A 25,115-nucleotide genomic window follows, 5' to 3' on the forward strand; every position below is an offset into this window, starting at 1 on the left:
TGACATGGTTATAACCCCGTTGACGTGCTTTGCAATAAGAAAAGCCATTGGGTATATTAATATTTGTTTTGGACTATTCTTTTTTAAAGAAAGTGTTGGCCTATCACAGTGAAACAAATGAAACAATAGCCAGTCTACTCCTTCAGAAATACTAGTGATTGTGGACGTCACTATAAACCTAGCATTATTTCCTGAAAAAAAATCTTGACTTCCTGCACTTGAATTGCAGTCCATACACCTTCACAAGCCAGGTACTGAACCTGTAGAGGCAGTCTGAGAAGGGAGGGGTGACCAAGGGCGACCCAGAGACACAGCGTGGTCAGCAGAAGAACTCAGGGAAAACGTGTAGCTGTGACTAGAAATCAAATGTGGGTAAGCAGAAAACCTCCCTCTTTGTCCGAAGGACTGATCACATGTTGACAGCTGGAATTTACATGGCTCCTCATTCAGTAAACCAGCGCCTTCCCTGCATTCCAGCATCGGCTGCACAATGGTGGCACAGACGCGAGCTGACACATTACACACGGTCCAGAGGCCCTGTCCACTCTCCGTGGAGCCCTCCTCCTCCGGAGCCTTCTCCATCTCCGTCCTCGTGAGCTTTCACTTCTGCAAGACCTAAACACATACGCTCCTTGGACGGTTGCTCCATTCCGAGGGCTTGATTTCACGTGCTTTCATATGCTCCACCTGCATGCAGCATATGAACCCTCCACGAAAGATTAAAAAATAAATACATAAAGAAAACACAGCCAGGACAGGATAAAAACCCAAACAAATCCCTTCTACTTTGTTGTCAGCTCCAAAAGAACCGGGCATGATCAACATTTCCCATGTCAAAAATCTTGTCGGCATCACAAGCCTTTTTTATGCTGGGGATACATGCCTTACTTTATGAACTGGAACCCTAAGGAAATGTGACCTGTGAAGTAACCGGCGCTGTAATTAGTGAGAATTGCTTCGGTTACCTTTTGTTCAAAAACAGTCATCTGAGAAGTAAGGTAAACTTCCACAACATCTGACAATAGGGAATGCTTTCTCTTCCTCCAATTATTTTGGCGATAACATACATTTCTTGGCTAAAAGCTTCCATTAAGATGTTGCAGAATTTTTCCAGGAGGGATCTGGTGGTGGGAATAATGACAGTGTATAGTGGCAGTGTATATAGCAAAATGCATGAAAGGCATATGAAATGGTCCTCTGACTTGCAGAACAATCCATTCAGTATAGTTTCCCTTTGAAAATATACATTTTACTGATTATGAGGAAACTCATCAGTACTTCCCACCCTACAGAATGTTCTTTAAAATATGGGAAAAGGTGGAGCAGGAAGGCTTTATTGTATTATGAAGTAGTCATTAAACTTTAATCTCTACCACTAGGGGGCAGAATGAAGTTCTTTTCTAAAGGGACGGCTAGGCAATCAACCATCACATCATTGTAACATTGAAGGCACTTCAAAAAGACTCAGATGTTTAACTATTGTGCTAGTGATCATACATTCATATTGGGCTGCAGGCCAAAAGAGAAAAGAAAAAAAAAAAGCCAGAGATTTGCAGCTGAAAAGCTATAAAGTGGTGAATTTTACCTTAGAGCAAAAAAACGTCTTCAGTGACAAATTTCAAAGGCCATATGTATGCGATTTTCATGAAAAGCAGACGACCCTAAATTTCTTTGTTTAACTGGAAGCGATCTTCCTCTCAGAACAAGCAGGTTCTTTTCTGCAGTTTCCCTTGTTTATTGTGCTGTTACAAATTTCACTTTCCTTTCTAGTGCTACAATCAGGATTCTAGAAATGCTGTTTAGTGCCAACGGGTGTTTCATTAACACTGCCACCTCCAGCATCTTCAAGGTATCACCTCAGGCACAACATTACTGATGGAGAACGTTTAGTCTTCTGATAAAATAGGGTGTTTTTTTTTTTCCCCTTTTAAATGAAACCCTCCAACTCAACCTTTATTCTATGGTAAAACCTCGGTGTTCCCATTAGACTTTGCCAGTACAGGACATTAGATTACCCTCCACCCAACCCATGTAGTTTAAATACTGAAAGTGATGAATCATTTGGATCATGAACATTATTACTCATGAAAATAGAACTTCAATTCCTAGGACCTGTTCAGAGCATTTGATTTTCAGGCCTGAGAGCCAGATATTTGGAAGACACTCCGGCATACTATACACCAAAACGTAATCCATGGCAGGCTTTCTAAGTTAATCAACTCAAGGGATAGATTTGGGGTGATGGACAAGGTCCACCCATCATCTAAACATTCAGAGGGCCTGCAGATTCCAATTCTAACACCTTTTGTTTCAAAAAAAAAAAAAAGGTAGATGTAGTTCGATTTCTATTTTCACTAAATTGCGGTCCCAGGAAAGCTGGCAAAGACCCAAGTGAAGTGTTGGCTTTGGCATTTCCCCTGCCCCCACCTTCTTTCCAAAGCACAAGACAGTTTTGTAAATAGAGATAGTGCCGAAAAGAATCACATCTTCCCTTTTACATCAGGAGTGTTACTTGATACGTATCAATATTTCCTGTCAGCTCCAACAAAGCAAAATCTTGGGCCGTCTGGTCTCCTTAGATGGCTAAATATCGTTTGCTTAAGTCAGCGCGTTCCAAACCTTTTATGTGGCCTGACAGTTGATTGGGAGAAGGCCCACTAACTTTCTTAAAGTGTGCAGTCATCCGTTTGGCGGCCGGCTCAGGGGGTTCCACATGAAATCCTCTTTAGATAAATTCATACTTGCCCAGGGTGATTAGCCTTAGAGCTCAGCTGGCGCACTCATCTTTAAAAGCAGAACATTCATGATCAGTGTGGGATCGGAGTTGTCTTCTACACCTTAAATGCCTCTCCTGCAGTCCCCAAAGCTGGTGAAGGAAGATGCAACCAGAAAAAAAAGAAAGAAAAAATAAAGAAACTTTTTTTTCCCCTTCCTAAAGATGACAGGCTGAAGTTGACAACCTAATCCTTCAGGCTTGTCTTACTTACTGAAAGGCTCAAGTAATGTCAAAGGAACCATCTGATAACAGTCTTCATGCCAAACCTAACAGCTTTATTGAAACAAGAAACTTTCACATTAAATTTCCATGTGTTTTCTCTCCACACTCCTTAACTTCACTGCCCACCCTCCCTGTGTGTGTTTTCTTTTTTTTTTTTTTTTTTCCTCCAAAGATAAGGCCTCTCTGCTTCAAAAACCAGAGAGAAACTGTTACAGAGGGCCAGCTGGGATGTAGTCAAATTAGTGGATTATTATTACCTTGGGGACGTTGGAAATCAGGTTTGTTATTGGCAGTTCCTGTTTCTGTAAGAGTTGTTAAGAGCTAAAATTTAAAGGGTGTTGGTCAATCAACAGAATGTTATTTTCTTAAGTGGGGAACTGCTATTCGTCATTTTTACTTTGCTGCTGCTGCTCGAGGACCTGCCGCCAGGTTTACCTCTAATTCTAAACTCCCACTTAATTAGAAATAAAGCCAGTCTTCACAGAAACATAAAGGACATTTTTCTCCAAATCAAGACTCGTGAGCTAAAAGAGCAGGTGGGTGGGTTAGGAGTCTTAGTCCAACTAAGACATCTTTTAGAAAATGGTTTTGGATTGTTAAGCATACTTGAAAATATGATAAATACAGACATTGTCATATAAATAAGAGCAGCTCATTCTCTGTGTATTCTTTGGACGTTATGGAGAGAATGTTTTCAGTAAAATACATATCCTTCTGTGCTTACACTTTGTGACATTCTTGCTGGGACAGTTTTACATTTTGAAGCAAAGGAATTCATTGAAGAATTTTAAAGTCCCTGATTTTTGTTTTTGTTTTCCTTTCAGTTGAGGATGGTCTTACTTCTCCATGTTCTGAAACCATTTTAAACAAAAACAAAAAACAGACAACCTTGCAGGAAACTCAGAGTAAATAAATAGTCTTTGTCTGTTAAGTGAAATTGTTCCTTAAGGTAAGTTACTTTTCCAAGGGAATTACAGTATATTTCAATATTGAATAGCAGGCGTTTTTCTACCCATCTGAATGATGTTTAGGAAAAAAAGCAGATTCTTGAAAATTAGCCTATTGTATAATTTATGTGTTTGATTGGAACAGCAAAGTGTCCTAGTTAAAAATATGCATATTTTTAAAGAGGTCTCACCATTTCTTCCAAACAGTTTCTAATTTAATTGCGTTTACCCTTGGATCTGTATTATTGGTCAGGTGACTAGACTGATTAAGGACAGACGGGAATACGGATTTCCAACTAAAGAAACTCTTATCAAAGGGTTAATCAGCTGGTAATCTGAATTACAAATATGTAAGCCAAAAATAGCATTTTTAGTAAGATCTCTCAGTCTTCTCCATGACTACTTTTGAAAACTACATTCACAAGTTACATCACATCTTTAATAAACTCTGTACTGTGAGCTGCACAGCCTTCCCAGATATTCTGCCGACTCTGTTATATTTTCTTCACTTCTATATTTAAAATAAATTCCCTGCCCACCCACCCCCTCACTGAATTCAGGGAAACACAAACAACTCATAAGCTTTGCACTGAAATGAGTTTGTTTTGTTTCATGCCTAGTATTGCTTTTGAAATTGTTCAGCAGTAAAGAAAAGAATGCTGGTATTAGCTTCAAACACCAGCTACAAACATATTGTCTTCCTATTTATTCTAGGTTTTATCTTATCCCAAATCAAGACATGATGTATTTATTTATAATGGGTTTTATGATGAGTTTCTTCATACATGATATGTGAAATATATGTATCAAACAAAGCCATTATGAAAAGGAACTCAAAATATACAGGAAACTATAAATTCTGACTTTGGTGTTTTGCTGTGTCCATTTTGCAGACAGGGAAACTGAGACAGGATCTTGGCCAGATTACGCACTATGTACATTAATAGCAAAATCAGCTAGAAGATTGAGAGTTTCTGCCATTAGGAAACATACGCAAATACCATCACGCCCAGAAAAAACCCCTCCAAGCTGTTTTGTCAAAAGTGTGCCTGGGAGGTAGGGGCTGGAAGAGACAGATGCAAACTGAATATGGGGGACATCTCTTTCTGAAGAGGAGGAAAAAAATAATATCGTGCACAGGAATGTTCCTTTTTAAAAAGAAACCCCTTCGGAGGCACAGAACTTGCCTGCCCGCTCTGAAGAAACAAGGTGGATTATTTCAGCTCTCTGGGGCTTGGAACGTGTGTTTGCAAGAGCACCCTGATAGCTGCAATAATAAACATGTCCAGCTGCAAGAACTCTGCCTAACAAGCCTGGACAACACAGTCTGAATTCCTTTCCTTTGACCATCTTAGATGTCCCCTGCGAGAGGGGAGTCGGGGAGCCAGCCCTGGAAGGGTCCTTCCAGACCCCCGCAGCCCCGCGCCTCCCCAGAAACACGCACCCTCCCCCAGCCCGCCTCTCCACTTTTGTTTTATTTACGAATATGTTGCCAGAATTCCAATGAGTTATCTATTCTGCGGCCCCGTCAATTTTCCCACCGAGGCCTTGTCGCCGGCTGACTCAGGGTCCAGTCGCAACAGTGAGAAGAAAAGACCAGAGCAAAAGAATTCTTTTCAACTTTTTTTTTTTTTTTTTTCGGTTTCGCTCATTTCTCTCTCTGCCTGCCCCCAGCCTCCTTGCACTCCTTTACCCCTTTCTGTTACAAGATCGCTCAAATTGAAGCCCCGGAGGATCCTATAGGGAATGCATAGGATCCCTGGGAGAAAAAAGCCCCAACAAGCTATACACCAGATGTATAATGTTATATGGTCAAACTGGCAAACACAAAAGCCGAAAAACAAAAGGCGTGAATTAGGGAGAGGCATTCAAAGGCGTGTTTTCAAAACAGCCCGGCCAAAAGCCTGGATTCCCCTCCTGAGACTAAATGCTTGAAAGAAAAGGTGCTAAAGAAAGAAAGGAAAAGAAAAAAAAAAAAGCCCATTTTTTCTAATTAGCTGAGGCCTAACAGGCACTGAATTTCACAACTAGTTTTCATCGAGGGGGTTGTGGCTGGTGAAACTGAAAAAATATGCTTTTGAAACCTGTGATGGAGGCTTTCCATGGAGCAAAGCTAGATTCAGTCCTCGGGCTTTTTTTTTTTTTTTCTCCTCCATCTCTGGAGTCTTGGGTCCTGCCTTGCTTTCTTGGTCCATCCCGTTTTCACACCCTTCCCCCCAAAGTACAAATATTATTTAGGTTTAAAAAGAGAGCTGGGTGGAAAGCTACAATGTGCTCCCGCCCCCTCCTTTCTGCCTTATAGGCAGGGGGTTTTTCCAGGCCAGCAGCAGCCCTCTGAGTCGCTATGAATCTCATTCCAAACCACCACTAGTAGCCAAGGGGGGAAAGGTGTCCATGCAGACCGAGGGTGTGTGTGTGTGTGTGTTTTCCGTAAATGCTGGGATTAAGATGAAAAACTCTCCACCACTGTGAATTTAGACATTTAGAGGATGATTTCTAGCTGTGAGGTTTTTTTTTTTTTTTTTCCCAGTGCAATGAGGCAGCGTTCAAGATAGCAAGGTGGATTCCCCAGCCTTGCAAAAGGACACAGGCAGACAATTTGAATTTTTAAAACCTTCTGACTGAAAGGGGACACAACGGTGTCACGGCCAGAGAATGATCCGTCTTCGGCTGCCTGACAAATTATGAACTTGCATTCTTCAATGTCATTCCTAATAAGAAAACAAAACAGAACTCGTGGGCGAGAGTTGGTGGGCAGCCCGAGTTTTGCAGGGAGGCAACTTTAATTGCCACACTGTCTGGCTTGGATGCCTGTGGTCGTGCGTGGTGTGTTTTAATAACAAACGCTTGTTTTAATGAATTAGCCTTATTAGGGGCTCCTCATATTCTTTCATAAAGAGCAGAGCTATTCTGAACTTCTGAATGCAACAGTCTCTTGATATTCTCACACCAAAGGCTCTGTGTGGGATTGCATTTCCACCCTTGTATATTCATAAGGCTCATATACATATATATGTAATTTTTCATGGCAGAAGAGTGAGCAGCAGAAAGTTAAGGAAAGTATTGGGCTTGCAGGTATGGGCCATCCATCCAGGACCATCAAAAATGCTGAAAATTACTATGCTGAAAACGCATTTGCATTTCCAGCTGAACAGTCTGGATTTTAGTTACCTCCTGCATATTTTTTGGATACACTTGTGGCATTGGATAAAACAGATTCATTAGCTTTGATTAACCTCCTTTAACTAGAGTTAAAAACCTGCTGTAGGCAGCTCAGCTACCAATGCAGCTTTAAGATAGTTTATCATGTTTAAGACCCAATTACTGTTGCCCTGAATAAGAATAAAACATCACAATAAAATGTGGAACAAACAGCCATTCTAACATGCACAGCAAATAATCATTAATTTATAACAGCAACCTTCCCATTTCTATGGTTCTTCTGATAGCTGCACTTAATTCAGATGGAACACTCTGGAATCTGATGCTGGGAGAAGAAACTAGTCCCCCTCTCTCCTTGATGCTGACTTTTTTTTTCTCCTGTCTTACAGCTTGAACTTGGAGTCTCGGAAGGCTCTTTTAAAGAGTAGAAAATATGAGTAAAATAGACAGAAAATGTGGAACTAAAGTTCAAACGGATTCTGTAGAACTAGGTCTGTATGAGAGAGAGAGAGAGAGAGGATTTAACTGTGATGGGACTCCAGAATTTTACACCAGTTTGTCAATAATTGGAAACTTAAATATTAAATGTTAGTTAGGAATTTTAAATATGAAACACAGGCAGGTAAAATCAGCACTGAGCTCATTAAAAGAGTTACTCCTATAGAATCTGTAAACTTTTTAAGAGCAACAGTGAGGTCCATGTCGTGTGTTTTCTGTAGGAAGAAGCAGAGCTAGGGAATAACTCCAGCACGCTGTGGGTTAATTTTGGACAGGATTTGACTGAAGCAGGAATAATGAACAGTGAGATACTGCAGCTTTCAGGCAAAACAGAGTAACAACAATTAAAAAAGAGAGCGAGGGAATAAAGGGGGAAACAATCTCCAGTCAGTTAACTAACAAGAGCAGTCCAGTGTTGGAAACAGATAAGACAGGGGCCACCAGGAACACTGCTGTTACCGCTGCTTGTTTTATGCCGAGATGCGGAAAGCCTGCAACATTTGTGAGCCAACTGTCTGTGGATTTCTTCTCATCTGCTTTAAAATATTTGGTTTTGCCGTATTTCCATAATAACCACAACCACACTCTCCCCTCCGAAAAGCCCCCACAACAACAGATGTGTGTTCTAAGAGGAAATGGAGACACTGATATAATCAGACACTAGTTAGAGTGCTTTCATACTAAATTCTCCAGCAAATTCCCAACAACAAAAAACTCTTCCACCACTGATGGAATTAATCTAAGATCCTTGATTATTTGAAGTTCTAGAAGTTTGCATTTTGCATTTTGTTTGTGAATGTATAGGGCTTTATTTATCAAACTGCCGCGTAATTTTCCCTTCAGTTTGAGGCTGTGATTGTGAAACAAATAAATTGAAACCTACCAGTCTGTTCTCTCCAAATTTAGTTCCATTATCACTTTAAGAATGCACGCTACTTAATGATACAAAAGGGGTGTACTTAGCTGTTTATTTAGTTGCTAACTCAGCAATATGTTGGTTCTTTTATTGTTGTGTGTGTGTGTGCCTGTGAATTATATGGCAGCAATATATCTTCCAAGTATTTAAGATTTTGTATTTTAAAGTGAGAAAATAAGAATGAGGTTTTGCAAAGACTTAAATAAAAATAAGACATTTTAGATAAGGGCACACTTGAAAATAAATTGGGATGGGATAGTAGTGGTTTTGGAAATGCCATATTTTATCAGTATTATACCTTTTTTATGGGCCTCCCTAATAGCTCAAACAGTAAAGAATCTTCCTGCAATGTGGGAGACCTGGGTTGGGAAGATCCCCTGGAGAAGGGAATGACTACCCATTCCAATACTCATACTCTCGCCTTGACAATTCCATAGACAGAAGAGCCTGGTGGGCTATAGTCCATGGGGTGGCAAAGAGACGGACACAACTGAATGACCAAACACATACACACACCTCTATTATAGCCATGTCTTTCTGGTATGTATCAATATGCACTTAAAGTATATTATGTGTCCCACATAATATCAGATACTCTGGAACATAAAAGAACATGAAATTCATTTGACCACTTCCAGCGGTAAATACTTTGGCCACAATGCTGTAGCCCCTCTTTAACTTGAATAGTTTAGTCAATCTCTTTCTCTGAACATACTCTTAGAATATGTCCACTTCACTAAACTGTAGTTGCGGGAGGAAAGAAGAATTGAGTTGAAAAATAAAAAAATTACTCATGGTGAGGATCTCCTTAGTTTCCTGCCTCTATATCTTTCTAACCTTAGAAGCTGGAACCACTTAACCCCAACCTACAGGTCCGGGCCTGAGATGACTCTGGAAATTATCCCATTACCCTGGGCTGGGGGAATTCAGGGAGCCATAGACAAGAAGTTCATGAGCCAACATGAGGTCCCCTTGGCTGCTGGACAAAATCTAGTCCTCATTTCTAGAGGCCAGACCCCAGGCCTCTTCCAAAGGACAAGGCTTTAACTGTTAGTCTCTTTAGTATACTTCCTCCTGCCTAGGAGTCCAATTTCAACTCATTGCCTTTCTCACTACATGGTACGCCCATTTGGTGTGCCATAGAGTAAATTCTCCTGGAGTCTGGCAAGTTTTTTCATAACTCTTATGCTCCAGACTACGGTTCCCATTAGCTTTGCTGTGCTTAAAGACGCTATTTGCTCTGTCTTAGACATTTCTCCACACCCAGTGCAAGACATTCAAGAAGCCCTAATGTGCCTTCCTGCTTTGATAGGCTCTAGTCAACTACTCTTGGGCCTTTCTGGAGGTCTAAACTTTTTAAAGATGCATTTCTTCCCAGATCAATGTCTGGTACTCTGTCAGAACCCCAGGTTCTGGCCAGTTCTGCTTTGACTGGTCTCTCTCCTAAGTTTTTTTTTTTTTTTTTTTCCATTTATTTTTATTAGTTGGAGGCTAATTACTTTACAATATTGTAGTGGTTTTTGCCATACATTGACATGAATCAGCCATGGATTTACATGTATTCCCCATCCTGATCCCCCCTCCGTCTCCTAACTTTTGAAACTGGGGAGAGGTTAGAGTTCCTAGCATAGAACATAAAGAAAGTGAAAAGACAGCAACAGGAATCTTCCCAAGTCTTCGTTACATGGCTCCATTGTCCTAATTACTTTCAAATATCTGAATATCTTCTAGATTCTTGATCCCTTTGGAACTGTGCAGTATCCACTTTCAACACTAGTCATTGTGTCCACCAACACTATTGAAATTTTGTGTCCAGCATTCCAATATAACCTAAATCCAGCAGAAAATGTTTACAACCCGTGGATTCAAAGAAGGAACATCAATGCAGTTTATACAATGTCAGTAGCCATCTGTGGCCATCAGTGAGAGAGGCTGGTAGGCTGGTTAATTTCAAAAGGAGGCAGCCACTTAAGTCCGGGGATTGAGAGTTATCAGGAGAGGGGAGAAGACCATCTTTGTATGATCAAAGAAATAAAACTCAACAGCATGTGCCCATGAAACAGACCATACTGGGTTCTTAAACCATTACCTCCTCATTCTTAATGTGGAACAGACCACAAACCTTAGGAAGCAAGTGGTGACTTTATAAGACCCAACAAGATGGTGTGTTTCTACCTGCCAGAATAATTCCTTCCTAATAATTGCCATTTGATACATCCTCTTGCATAACTGTCAGTCGAGTAAGGATGGGAAAGGTGATTCGAATAGAATAGCATCTCCTTGCAAATTTTTCTCTTGAGACTTTTAAGTCAATGGTTCTCAAGCCTGATTACAATTAAAATCGCTTGGGAAACTTAAAACCAAACAAACAAAAAAGTCTATAGTTGTCCAAGTTCCACTCACTGAGAGATTGGTTGGGTTCTATTGGTGTAGGATTGGGATAGGCACGGACATTTGATTTAGAGAACTTCAGGGATTCTTCATATTTCTACGAGACTGAGAGCAGTACTTTACATCTTCAGATAGTTGTATTTGAGTACAACTTTTGCTCTGCTGAACAATGTAAAACCCAAAAGGATTGTCTACTTTCACACCACCTGAACTCAATTTTCCATGCTTCAAAGATCAGTGCCTTCCTCTCCAGGCAGCTGACAGAAGACATCATAGTCTTACCAACCTACACACCCTTCTCTGAGGACCTACACTGTAAAATTAAGGCACAAGTTGCCTGCAGTGCAGGACACCTTGGCTTCAATACCTGCATCAGGAAGATCCCCCGGAGAAGGGAATGGCAACCCATTCCAGTAACCTTACCTGGAGAATCCCATGGACAGAGGAGCCTGGTAGGTTATATAGTTCATGGGATTGCAAAGAGTTGGACATGACTGAGCAGCTAGCAGCAAAACACAAATGACTTTCTTAGGCTTTAAAGCAAAGGACCCTTTTCTTAAATCCCAACTAACCCTTGCCTAACCACCTCCACAGTGTATCCAGTCCTGGATCACCAGAACCTGATTTGTTCATGAAGCTCAGCAACTCACCCTGCCACTCTCCTGTTATTGTACTGCCGTCTTCTATTCTGGAGAAGCTGCAGAAATATTCATGTGTTCATACTGATAGTGATTGGGCCCAGAGTCAGAGTTTAGGCAAAGTTTTCCATTCACTTCAAGCTTTAGAAACTGCTTCTTCTGCCAGCATCCTCATTTTTCTTTTTCAATTACAACATCCCCTTGCAGGGGTATGGATTTTTCTTCTGCTCTGCTACCAGATTCAGCCCCAGTCTTGACTCACAGGACTTGATAAGCCAGAAAGCCAAAAAAAAAAAAACAAAGAAGAAGAAGGCTTATTATTCAATAGTAAGCCCTAGATAGAAAAATGAAATCCCCCAAGAATAAACAAATTTTTCACTAATCAGCTCTTGACTGCCCCCTCTCCCCAAGTCATGGTCTAATAGGAAGGGCAGGCAGCCTGCTGCTGCCAGATCACTGAGTCTTCCAATCTATAGGAACCGGAGATTTCTTATACATTCCTGGGCTCTGACAATATCTAATAGTGATACAGCGACTTGCAGTTTAGATAACACTTTTACATGCATTATCTCATTTAATCTTCACAGGGAAGTGGCTGACTCACATATATAAAAATAAAAAGAGTGCACAACACTTAACACTTACATAGCATTGTTGAGAGAATGAAACAGGTGACAGTCAGGCACCACACAGATATTCTGTAGATATATTTGTCCTCCCTCCCCAGGATGTGTCCATTGCTTATACAATGCTAACATGCACAAAGTGGTTACAATATTTTTTTTTCCTCTCTTGTGGCATAAGTATTGTACAAAATAGGAAGATGGACTTACGTGACAATCAAGATCTCTCCCAGTTCTTTGTTAAGATTTTTTATCAATTACCTAAGCATATATTAGGATGTCTCTAAATTATTTTTTTCTGAGAAAGTGCATATTTTTTACTATATCACTGATCCAAAAAAATGAACCTAAAAATGTAATTTGATGTTAGACTTCAGTGCAAGCTTGCATTCAAAGATTCTTACCTTTTGTTTCAAGTTTTCAAATAAGTTTCTTGAGCTGGTACACAATCACTGCTCTAGTTCTGGGTGTAAAGAGGGTGTCTTTAGGTAATGCGTGTTAGTCGCTCAGTCATTTCCTATTCTTTTCATCCCCCTGGAATAGAGCTTGCCAGGCTCCATCTCCATGGGATACTCCAGGCAAAAATACTGGAGTGGGTAGCCTTTCCCTTTTCCATGAGATCTTCCCAACCCAGGAATCAAACCCAGGTTTCCTGTACTGTAGGTGGATTCTTTACTGTGTGAGCTACCAGGGAAACCTACCTTTAAGGGAACTTGTGACCTATTGCTAATGTTTTTCTGGAAGGTGTTATGAGATTACAATGGCTTCATTAAGGTTTCTATAATTTCTTAGGCTTGATGGCTCTTTTACAAAGATGAAGAATAGAGCTTCAGATTGGTCAACCAAAATTATGAAAATCATAACTGCTTATAATATGTGGAAATACATTCACAATGAATATATGAAATTCCAATATGAAAGAAGGGGGTCAGCAATTCATCATATCACCCAGGGGTCATATCAGAGACAGGTCCGTCCTCACTCCTGAAAGTTTAAAGTACCAGACTTTTTACTAATTGTAGGCAACTAATAACACTGGTGTGAACTATTCATTCATTTATTCAATAAATATGAAAGCTGCAACCATCTTGAGCCCCAAGTTCTGTGCACTGTGGGCTCAGCAAGGAACAAACCATGAGTTTCCATGAATTTCCAAATTGAACCATCGGGTCTCCCTATTTTAAGACCTGGGGCTGGTCAGATTTTCCAAGAAGTTATGTAGTTGAGAAAAATGATTCGTGATTTTCTGATAATATCTAAACTCATGGTGCTATTATAAGTAATGACAGTAAATGACAGTAAAAATGAATCAAATGACAAATATGTACCTTGGAAATTCCATTGCCATTACTTATGGTCATTGCTGGAATCTGCATACAGAGACAGTTGTCTACAGAACCCTGAGGCAGAACCAACATATGAAACCTTCGGTACACAATGGAGAAAAGCCATGAAGATTCTGCTTGATTTCCTTTGGTGCTTATGGTGAAGCATCAACTTATAAAAGCTTCAGATGATGTCCCCTCTTCTATTTCATCCCCTAATGTTTTTGTGAAACGACCTTAAACCTTTGACTTGGCTTAACATAAGGAGATTTCTGGTTTTATTTTTGCTTATTCTTTTAAAATAAGTCTAGCTTTGATCCAGTCAATAAAAGCCAGCCACAGAGCAGATAAAAATAAGTGTCTGAAGGTATGGCATGTTTCTCAGACTCTGGAAGTGACTTGAATTAGATTCAAGAAGGCAATGTACTCTTTCTTGTCCTGATATAAACCAACAAATAAACAATTTGAAAAGCCCAGTTCTACAGACATGAGACATCTGGATACTCTAAAAAGGAAGCCACATTCTTGGCAGCGTGTTCAAACTTGGGATCCAAATCTTCTGAAGTTCACACATCACCATTGTGACAAAATGCTCTCCCGTCATTATGTGTCTCCATAATGTCATGTCAACATTGTCTGTTCTGCAGAACATCTCGTTTAAAAGTTGACGACCTAAGGGGAAATGTAGTTTTATCCCATAAGGCCCCAGAATTTGATCCTATTTGTTCATTATGCACAGAAGGTACTCTGTGTAATATGCAGTTCATGATGAGAATGCTTGAAAAGGTCATTGGCTTGGTTCAAATAAACAAAACACATTCTCTATAACTTTTTGGCATGCTAGTCGGAGATTTAGAGCAGTGAGAACACTGTCGAGTGTAATGAAAAAATCAGAAGGCCAGTTCGGTTTGGTTTAGGGTAAGACTATTTTTAGTATCCTGAAAAATTTCTGGAAAGAAGGGAGTGATGTGTAAAATAAAATAAATAAAAATTGGCCATGATGTCCAGTTTTCAAATAGGCAGTGATTAATTATTTAAAGTGAGAGTCACCTTTAAGTCAATTGTATCCTTTTCAGGTCTAATTGGTAGAAACCGTTGTCAACCTGAGAACTTGGCACTGCTCTTCTTAATGCAAAGCTTTCCATCACTTCAGACTTGATGGTAACAGAAGAGAAGAGGTTTTTCATAGTTTAGAGAAATTTCCCAGTATCCCATGCTGAGAAAAGGAAAGTAGCTATAATAATATATAACAAGATTTCTTATTTTAAAAACTCTTAAAATATGTATTTAATACATTTGTATTTTACATTTTTGAAAGACCTACTATATGCTCAGGTCTTTATATACATTTTTAATTTAGTCATCCCAATGAGTCTACATATATGCCAAATATAGTATAAAGCACTATATTTATGAGAAAAGCTGAGTTGCAAGAGTTAAATAAGTTCTCCAAAGTCAGAATTAAGCCCCAGAACAGCTTTTTTCCCTGAAAAGCTCAGTTTTTCAATTACCCATAATGTCTTTTAATAATGAATGAAAGCAAGTGTGTCCCAAGATGCCCCGGAAGAATTTCATGTCTTGTAACTGACAGCCAACTGAATGGTGACATTAAATTATTTTTCAAATATGGCTTCACAGTGCTGAGTTCATGGACTCTGAAAAGGAATCAGGTGTGTAAGGAAATACTGGGCATGTTTGCAGTGTGCTTTAGCTAAAGAGCACCTTGAAAAAAATGACAGTCTTTCAAGGCCAACTACTAGATTTATGGGGGAAAGCTTGCCTAACAAACTTGTAAAAGTTCCCTAAAGATGTCATAGCATGCTTGGCCAGGACACACACAGCATTCCGTACCCCATCAAAGAAAAGCATTTTTTATAAGACTTCATATCAAACTCCTGTTTTGTGTGAGAAGTCAGGCTGTGGTGAGCCTTGGAGACCACATCAGGACTCAGAAGAAGCCACCATGAGCTGTCTACTCCAGGATGGAAGAATCTTCCAGCAGGGCAGAGAGGGATTGCTTTCCAAAGCTCTCCTGTATACATCAGTAGTCAAGGACTTGGGGAACAAAAATGCCAAAATGAAGAGTTCAAGGGTAAGAAGAACACCCTGCAGTGACATTAGAAGTTCAAACCTCTCTGAATTCATGGTTTTGTCTGTTGTTGCAAATGGTGCCATGGGTGTGAGGTGAATCACAACTTCCCTTGGGGGTGCACCAAGCCTCCTCAAATGACTATGAGCATATAATAGAAATGGAGAATGAGAAAAAAAAAAACAAAACAGAAAACCTCTCCAGAATTCTACTGATTACAGACTAGACAAAACATAAGAGTGAAATGCTAACTTAGAGGTTTAAAAAGAGTAAGTGGTGCTTTCCTAACCTACCAGTTCAGTTCAGTCACTCAGTTGGGTCTGACTCCTCGAAACTCCATGGACTGCAGCACACCAGGCCTTCATGTCCATCACCAACTCCTGGAGCTTGCTCAAACTCATGTCCATCGAGTCAATGATGCCATCCAACCATTTCATCCTTTGTTGTCCCCTTCTCCTCCTGCCTTCAGTCATTCCCATCATCAGGGTCTTTTCCAATGAGTCAGTCCTTCATATAAAGTGGCCAAAGTATTGGAGTTTCAGCTTCAGCATCAGTCCTTCCAATAAATATTCAGGACTGATTTCCTTTAGGATTGACTGGTTTGATATCCTTGCAGTCCAAGGGACTCTTAAATGACATGTAGAATAAAAATAATTTAAATGTAAATAGTGAATGTTGATCTCCATTGTATTAATTGGCCTTAACCAAAGATTTCACCCATATTACATATTGGGGAAAAACAAACATGACACGAACAACAATGAAGATTTTACAAAAGAAAGAAAGAAACTAGAAACATACACAGTAGTACGCACACATCTCAAGTAAGATAATACTAAAAGTTTGGGGTAATTATACTTTACAAAAACTGTTAATGCAATAGCCTTATTAGGGCTTCCCTTGTGACTCAACAGGTAAAGAAGCCCCCTGCAATGTGGCAGGCCTGGGTTTGATCCCTGGGTTGGGAAGATCCCCTGGAGAAGGAAAAGGCTAGCCACTCCAGTATTCTGGCCTGGAGAATTCCATCGACTGTATAGTCCATGAGGTCACAAAGAGTTGGACACGACTGAGTGACTTTCACTTTCAACAGTCTATTAATTTCAGAATATAAAGTTGATCTCATATGTTGAACAACTTAGAGCTTATTTTTTACCCCTTTCAATTACTGGCAACTTGAAACATACTTGGCTGTGTATAAGATACACATGACATAGGGAATTCCCTGGAGGTGCAATGGTTAAGACTTGGTGTTTTCACTGCTGTGTTTTTGCGGTCTGTGCTCAGTCACGTCAGACTCTTTGCAACCCTATAGATAGTAGCCCACTAAGATCCCCACAAGCTGAGTGGTGCCACCAAAAAAAGGAAACAAATAGATACACATGACATTGATCAGACTATACTCATCTATAGTCATCCACATGCATGTATCATCATACACAAGCATATATTTACATGTTTACATCGATGATGCAATTTATAATTTTTGTTCTGGCCCCAACAAGCCTCTCATAAAACATATGAAATGCTTATTCTCTGACTTCTATAGGTAGATTTCAAAAATATGCTGACTATTTCCAGAATGCTAAGTTCATACCTCAGCTAAAAATCTTAAGAGGTTTCTGAAATGAACCATATACATGTAAGAAACTCTATCGTCACCATACTTGTCTGCCTGGGTCATGCCTGCTCCATACAGACTCCTGGGTTCTGCTATAGAGATCCCAAGATAGTGAATTTGCAGTTAGAGAACACAGATTTACAAGTATGTGAGCAATACTGACAGACCTGATCCATCCTTGAATCCAGGAAACACTGTGCAGGCTGTCCCATCTCTAGCACCTTAAGCATCATGTACGTCATTGAAACCCCTGCAAGGTTTGCTGAGGAGCTGTATACATAAGGCACTCTGAAAATGGCAGCTAGGGGATGGCGGGTTCAGAACCTGAGCCGGTGTCTGCTTTGTGTTCTGTATTAGGAGAATAAATCCTTCCTTTTTCTCAGTGAAGATTTCCAATCTGCCCTCGATTCTTGGGTTCAGGTACTTGAATTGAGGGTGGGATAGGGTAGAGGGACACAAAAACAATTTAACTATGAGACCTCACTTTGGAATTTTCATTTAAGGCCTGCTTTTTGAGCCTGAATTATGTTGCCCCAAAGAAAGAGATTAAATTCAATGAGCATGTACTGCTGATCACCTACTCTGTGCAAGGAACAGCTGCAAATAAAGAGTATTGCAAACTGCTCTTCCTGTTTATTGGTTGAAGGGCTGGATCCTATTTTCTGAACTTCTACTTTAAATTAAACTACAATGCCATGGAAAGAGAAATGAACTCCAAGTTTATGGCATATGTTTTCAAACTCAGGACATGTGAGAGCCCAGAGGAGGACATCTTAATGTACCTTTGGGAACTAATCAGACTTTCCGTTCTTGTGAACCAATTAAATTTTCTTTCTATGATCTACATGATGCCGAATGTGTACATTTTATCCATTTCAGCTAATTCATATCAATCCCCCAAATTTCAGCTGATTTGACTTGCCACAGTTCATCTTTACCACCAAGACAAATAGCGTGTACCTAGCAGTGTCATCCCTGTTTTGCCCTGATGAGAGGACACCCACATTTTCCAGAAAATCAGACTCACTATATTTTCAGTCTTGCTCCATTTCATCTCCAGTTGTGGAGACCAAGCCTTAATGTACCTAAACCAACTGAGGTGTGATTTCCCTCCCAGTAGAACTCAGTACTTTAAATAACTATAAAGAACTGGGGAAGGTGTGATTCTTGTTTTTATATCCAGAAAGAAAAAAATAAAGACAGTGGAGGTGTTTTTCAAATCACTTCTAAAATTGGAGGATCAGTTGAATAATTCTATGGAGAGAGTACTCAGTCAACAGTGTAATTTCTCCTCTATTTACTATCTGAAAGAATGAATCAATTAGCTATTAAGTTAACACAGATCCTGAGGACTGTTTTATAAAATGATTGTGAACTTTAGAAGGCGGGCATGCTCAATGAGTATTTATACTTGAAAGTTCTTATTTGGACACCATCCATTTATTTTTCAGTAATCTAAAACACCTAACTTAAACTTCACTTCTCATTTCTGCCCAAACCAGAAGAATCAAAAATACCATGAAGGCACATGAAATTTCCAGCTCACATTTCCAATCTCCAGAGGTTTAAAAAACTTCATCTATCTATTTGAATGTCTTGGTCATGATCCAAAGTGAATTTGAACTTTGGATATTTGAGAGTGACCCACCACTGTTTTAAGTCCAAATTGGCCACAGAGAACCCAATGGACCATTACTTCATTGTTTATTCTTGTAAATTATAAATATTTTTAAAATCCCAAGTTCTGAAGTTAGAAAGGATATTTTATATCTGTCAGCCACTGTCACTTTTTTTCTCTCCTGTTTTGGGTGTTGGCCATGTATCTAAGAGCTGAGTTGGTAAAATAATCAGTAGTATTGACAGGATGATGTACTCTTGTCTTAAAACACATTTCTCAGCCCTTTCAGCTCTCAGGAGACAATGGGAAATGTACTTAGCAAAACTCTATTCTTAAAGATCTCATCGTTCTAAATATTTATAGCTTAAGTCAAATCATGTCTCCATACACCCAGTGAAATAAAACATTACTTTCTCAAAGTATGATAGAAAGGCTATATATCATATAAATGTCTTCCTCTCTTCATCTTATGATATTGTTGTTATACCATAACAATATAATTATGCATAATCTTATATATTTATATATGTGTGTATATATATGCATATACACTCTATGCAAGGATACATAACAATAGAGGGAGGAGAAATGCCACAGTTGTAAAAACTCACACAGATTAAGCATAAAAGTAAGCTCAAGCTGCATTCCCTTTGCTTCTACTGTCTCATCTTCATCTATACTGCCACACCTTTCCTTCTTCAAGGTTACACCTTTCCCGCTCTTTTGCATGTGTGTGCTAAGTCACTTCAGACATATCCGACTCTTTGGAACCCTATGAACAGTAGCCCTCCAGGCTCCTCTGTCCATGGGATTCTCCAGGCAAGAACACTAGAGTGGACTGCCATGCCCTCCTCCACAGGATCTTCCTGACTCAGGGATCAAATCCACTTCTCTTCTATCTCCTGCATTGGCAGGCTAATTCTTTACCACTAGTGCGACCTTTCTGACAATCTGAACGTGGAATTCCATCTTTTTAATAACAGCCTGTAAGGGTTAGAACCATGCCTTACTGGTTATTCCATTTATAAATGTCTTTGTCATTAGTAGTTTTTGCATAATGATAATAGATACACCCAACCAATTAATCACGCTAAGCCCTTGGACAAACATTATCCCATAGATTTCCATAACTGCTCTGTGAAATACCTCAAGCAGGTAATACTGTCTCCACTCTTTAGCTAAAAACACAGTGGCCTTGGAGACAGTGGAATAAAGTTCCATAACTAATGTGTGAAGACTCAAGAATCCAAGCCAGGTGTGTGGATCCAGCTGAGAGCTCTCGCTGGCCCCCTCTCATGAGCTGTGCAGGAATGTGAGAATGCAGGAGGGATTCGGTACACTTGGGATGATTGCTTGCCCCAGTGAACAAACACATTTTTAAGTGTTTGAGTCATTGAAAGTATATGCATTTCCCAAAGCATAAATTTACTTAGGGGCATGCATATTTTCCAGAAAAGAAAGAAATTGAACAAGAAAGTATAAAATTACAACACATCCATCCTGGTTCTCTGCAGTTCCTCAGTGATCCATGTTCTTTGACTTTCCTATATGCTACTGTAAAGCAGAGAGAAACTTTATTCTTACACCAGAGGTGCCAAGGATAAAAGTCATAGGAAACGAAACAGTCTTCAGGAGAGTCAAGCTTGGACCAAGAAAGAGGGCATTGGAAGTGGGCAAAGGAAATTCTACTTCACGTGTATGTCAGGTATGCAAAGTCCTCAACCTAGAAGAATAGAACTTATTGTTGCTCAGGCTTGAAGAACATACCACCCTTACATTATTTCCAGTGCAAAATACACTGAGCACAGCGTGAGTGGTCATAAAACTATCACAAAAGAAAGAACAAGACCCAAGTAGGTTCCAGGCCACCTCTTGTCAGATTCACCAGGGAAAGAACAGGGGAAGTAACTATTGCCTTCGTCTTGTTGATGAAAGACCACAGGGTCGACCTGGATACTTTAAAAACAAGCAAGTTCTATTCCAACAGAAACAAATCTTTGTCATGTCATGTTTGCCATCAGATATGTTTGGTTTGGGTTTTTGTGCTTTTTTTTTTAATCTAATTTTAGCAGTCAAAGTAGCTCTGTCCACCTCTGCTTGCTGTTTAGTGAAGTGAAGTTGCTCAGTCATGTCCAGCTCTTTGCAACCCCATGGACTGTAGCCCACCAGGCTCATCAGTCCATGGAATCTTCCAGGCAAGAGTATTGGACTGGGTTGCCATTTCCTTCACCAGGGGATCTTCCCAACCCAGGGATTGAATCCGGGTCTCCTGCACTACAGGCAGATGCTCTACTGTCTGAGGCACCAGGGAAGCCCCCCAAAAAGCTTGCTATTTAAGACCCCTCCAAACCTTCCTTTTAAAGGGTCTCTCTGTCCTTGGACAGATTTGCAGAAGTTTAGTTAAAAATCACAAATAGCTGATAAACTCCAATGATCTCTTTACCAAGTGTTAGAAAACATGTAACATTTAAATTTCTTCAATCACTAGGCACTTAGGCATCAGGACACTTAAAAGAATCAAATGACAAGAGTTCTGACCTTCAGTGGAAGAGGAGGTTGGGGACGTTCCAAGAGGTCACACGACTGATACACTGATGGTAAACCTCCACTGCCAGGTAAAAGAAAGAAAGTTGATGTTCAGATCTCATCTTTGGGAACTTCATATCTTTATGAGTGTTTATTTCATTAAGCCATTATGAGGGACAGAAAAGGGGCTCATTTTATGGGTTGAAAAATTCCCACAAGACTCACAAACTCAGAAATTAGAGATGGAAAGACCACGATGGGTTATGTAGGGCCAGTTCCCCTTGGCTTGACTTCCCTGTTTCATCCCCTGCCCGAGCTTTATCCAAACCAGTCTGACTCAAGCTGAGGGAATTCTCCCTCTTCCCTTGAGGTGTTATTTCCCAGCTGGAATATTTTTCTACTATTCAATCTGAATTGTTGTCTCATGAATTCATCATAAAATCATGAGACCTAAAAAATGCTTCAAACCATATTCATTTTTGCTTTTAATGGGAGAATTCAAATGCTCTGTCAAAACCTAGGTAACACATGGCAGTTAATAAATAAATCAATAATGTTGGGCTCTCCTGAAGTCCACCAACCAGAAACAATTCAGATCTTATTGAGAAGGTGTTATGATGATAAAAATTCAGCATTCAAAAGCGGGATAAGGTAAACTTCTCATGGGCACTAAAAACCCCAAAGGAAACCCACTCTTTAAACTTCCATGATTGGACCATCTGGTGTTCTCAAGAGCATCTTAGTTGTGTTAAGTACCAACAGCTGGAAATGAAGTACAACCAGATCTACTTACAAAGGACCCACATGCAGCAAAACCTTACAGCAGGGAAGTGCCCAGAGTCCTTCCCAGGCTGAACACAAAGAATCTAGCTAACTACACCCATTTCAGATATGACTTTAAAACAACACTGATACAATTTATATAATTTTAATAATAATGTTTTATCATGAGAAGGCATGAGCTGGGATAAAAAGTAAAATCAGTTGGAAAAGTTTAAAAAGGGGACAATTGCTTTGGCTTGTCTAATTATGAAATTCTAAACACCTGGATCTTCATGGGGGTTTTTAATGATAGTCAGAAATTTACTGTTTCTTCTATTTTATGCTGAATTTTTGTCATTTAACACTTTGTTTATAGGGTCTGGATCTCTTCTCATTTTTGGACTTCAGTACAGTGGTAACATGTTTTGATTTTATGTATGAATTAGCTGTTGTTTTATTGGAGCATTTTTAATTTTTAGGATCTGCACTTATGACAGTCTTTGAGTCCTCTACTTTTAAAGTGAATTTTAGTAGAAAGATGCACATATTATTTGAACTCTACCCTTCCAAAGGAAGTGAATCTCATGAGTGAGTACGTTTCCTAGTGGCCATCACTCATCACAAGGGAAAAAAAAAACCAGATACGAAGAAAACCCACTTACAAATATGCTATCATGTGAGAATTGTGTGAACTCTTTTAGAAGTCATTTACTTAAAAAAGAATGGGGCTTCGTTCGTGGCTCAGATGGCAAAGAATCTACGTGCAGTGCAGGAGACCCAGGTTTGACTCTTGCATTGGGAAGATCTCCAGGAGAAGGGCATGGCAGCCCACTCCAATATTCTTGCCTGGAGAATCCCCCTGACAGAGGAACTTGGCGGGCTACAGTCCATGGGTCACAAAGAGCCAGACACAACTGAGTGACTAACACTTACTCACTCAAATAGCAGGAAGAAAGAGTGTCTTGAGAAAGCCAGGTGCTGCAAACCCAGGGATGAATAGGATCCATGCAACATACTTTCTAAAGAGAAAGTAGACAAAGAAATACACAAGAGAATCCAAATTGTGATGTGCGAGTATGTCAGAAGTGGGCTTCTCTGGAGAACTGACAAGGAGAATGAGAAGAGGGTGAGAAGGGAAATAAGAAAAAGGTCTCTGAGGAAGTCATGTTTAAAGTAAGATTCAACAGATGAGGAGGAGTTAGCCCAAGCGGGCATGGCGGAAGAACACTGCACTCGGTCTGTATGCAGACATCGTGAGGCGGCAAGAACATGGAGGAACTTCCGGGGAACCTGTCGGAAGCTTTTGTGACGGAAGCCTAGGAGGGCAGCGCCTGAGAGCAGAGAGTGCGCGAGGGTCCAGCCCAGGGCTGCATCTAAAGGACAGATGTGTCATGGAAAGGACAGGGAGGATCAAGGAAGACCTCAGGTGTGTGGCTTAAACAGACGGCGTGTGCAATGGAGGAGCCAGGAGATAACAAAGCCTGGTGTGTGCGGAATGGGTGTAGGAAGCAGGGAGATGTCCAGTTTGACCTCGCAAGCACAAGTAACAATACCTGTGAGACATCCGAGGCCCTCCTCCTTCACTTCCCCTCTCTTCTCCTTCCCACCTTGATTGAGCAGCGTGGGATGGAGACAGAAACCAACAGGATCCAGCTTCTTGCTTTGCAAAGATCACAGGCTGCCGGAAGTGAGGCTGAGAACATGAAGAGGTCGAGTGACGAGCACAGGGTGAAAGCTGGGTGTGAAGGGACCCAGGGGACAAGGAGGGAAGGACCGCTTCCTCTAAACCAAGGGTTGAAGGGCTTCATTGAAGGAAGAAGACATAGCTCTGCATATATTGAGGGTATGAATGCTAGTTTTGCGTTGAGAACAAAAGGAAGAATAATTAAAGAAGCTAGATGTGTAGGTGAAAAGACTTGAAGGTTCACAAGAAGAGAACAAAATCAGGACAAAGTAAGTGGTTCTGAGCAACCAAGCACAGAGTACCTTAAAAGGAAAGTGTAGACTACTGAGAAAACTTGAATGCCATACTTGGGACTTTGGTCTTAATCCTGCAAGCAAAGGTTACTACAATGTGTTCTTTAGGACGAGAGGAAAGTGGTTTGGTGAGAGCCAATCCCTGAACTCTAAGGATGATTCCAGGAGCGATAATATGAATTCCCAAGGCCCATGGGCCATGGTTCCAAAGTATCCCCTTCTTACTAAGATCTAGTGATGGCTGAGCCATGGTGTCTTCTTCCAGCAAAGTAATAAAGAGACACATGCATAAAGAACAAGGAACATTATTTTATGGGTCAACAATAACTCTGGGATTAGAAAACAGACTCCTGGCTCCTATTTTTACCTACTGTGTCGCAAACCCACTTTTGACGATTCAGACTCTCCAAAATAAATAGACAAAACACTCTCTGAACCCTTATCTCCAGACTAAACCTGCTAACAGAGTCCTAGATTATAGAGGATGATGAATGTACATTTTTCTAGTCGTCATGCTAACATTCCTCAAACATAAAATACCGTCGTTTTTATAAACTAAAATAAGCACTTACAGTTTCCTGAAGTTTTTTGAAAGTGCATCAGCAATTACATTTGAATTATAAAGTCAGCTGAAATTTGAGGCCAGACTGAATTCCAAGGCTGATACATGGCAGCACATTAAAGTGAAGAGACTGCAGCTGGCCAGCCTTGGAAGAGTTGGTTCTCTAAAAGGATAAATTGAGCAAGCTGTTGACAGTGACCTTACGATGGAGTAGTGTTCTGAGATTAGTTTCAAGAGAAAAAGAAAATATTCCACAAACCCTAAATCACTTATTAGCTTAGGATATGACTGATACTGTTCCCAGCCTAGAAACAGAAGTTCAAATTCTGACTCTCTGGGATATCTACGTTCAAGCAGAGTTGAGTTCCAAGACCATTGGATCCAAGGAAGGAACGAGATGAATTTCATTTTTACTACAAATTTCAAGGGGAATTACTTCCAAATGAAAAGAAAGAACATGCTGAG

At 40.2% G+C, this 25,115-nt stretch overlaps 1 long non-coding RNA gene across 1 annotated transcript in view; it reads right to left on the reverse strand.

The window, feature by feature from the left end:
* Positions 1-23,349, reverse strand: part of LOC139038625 (uncharacterized) — a 31,893-nt gene extending 8,544 nt beyond the window's left edge. The window contains exons 1-2 of the long non-coding RNA XR_011491647.1: positions 23,049-23,349; positions 21,362-21,431 (exon numbers count right to left, since the gene is read on the reverse strand). This is a non-coding gene — a long non-coding RNA (uncharacterized lncRNA). The remainder of the gene's footprint in view (positions 1-21,361; positions 21,432-23,048) is intronic.
* Between the last annotated feature and the right edge of the window lie 1,766 nt (positions 23,350-25,115).

This window comes from Odocoileus virginianus, chromosome 16 (assembly GCF_023699985.2).
Source record: "Odocoileus virginianus isolate 20LAN1187 ecotype Illinois chromosome 16, Ovbor_1.2, whole genome shotgun sequence".
Taxonomy (NCBI): Eukaryota; Metazoa; Chordata; class Mammalia; order Artiodactyla; family Cervidae; genus Odocoileus; species Odocoileus virginianus.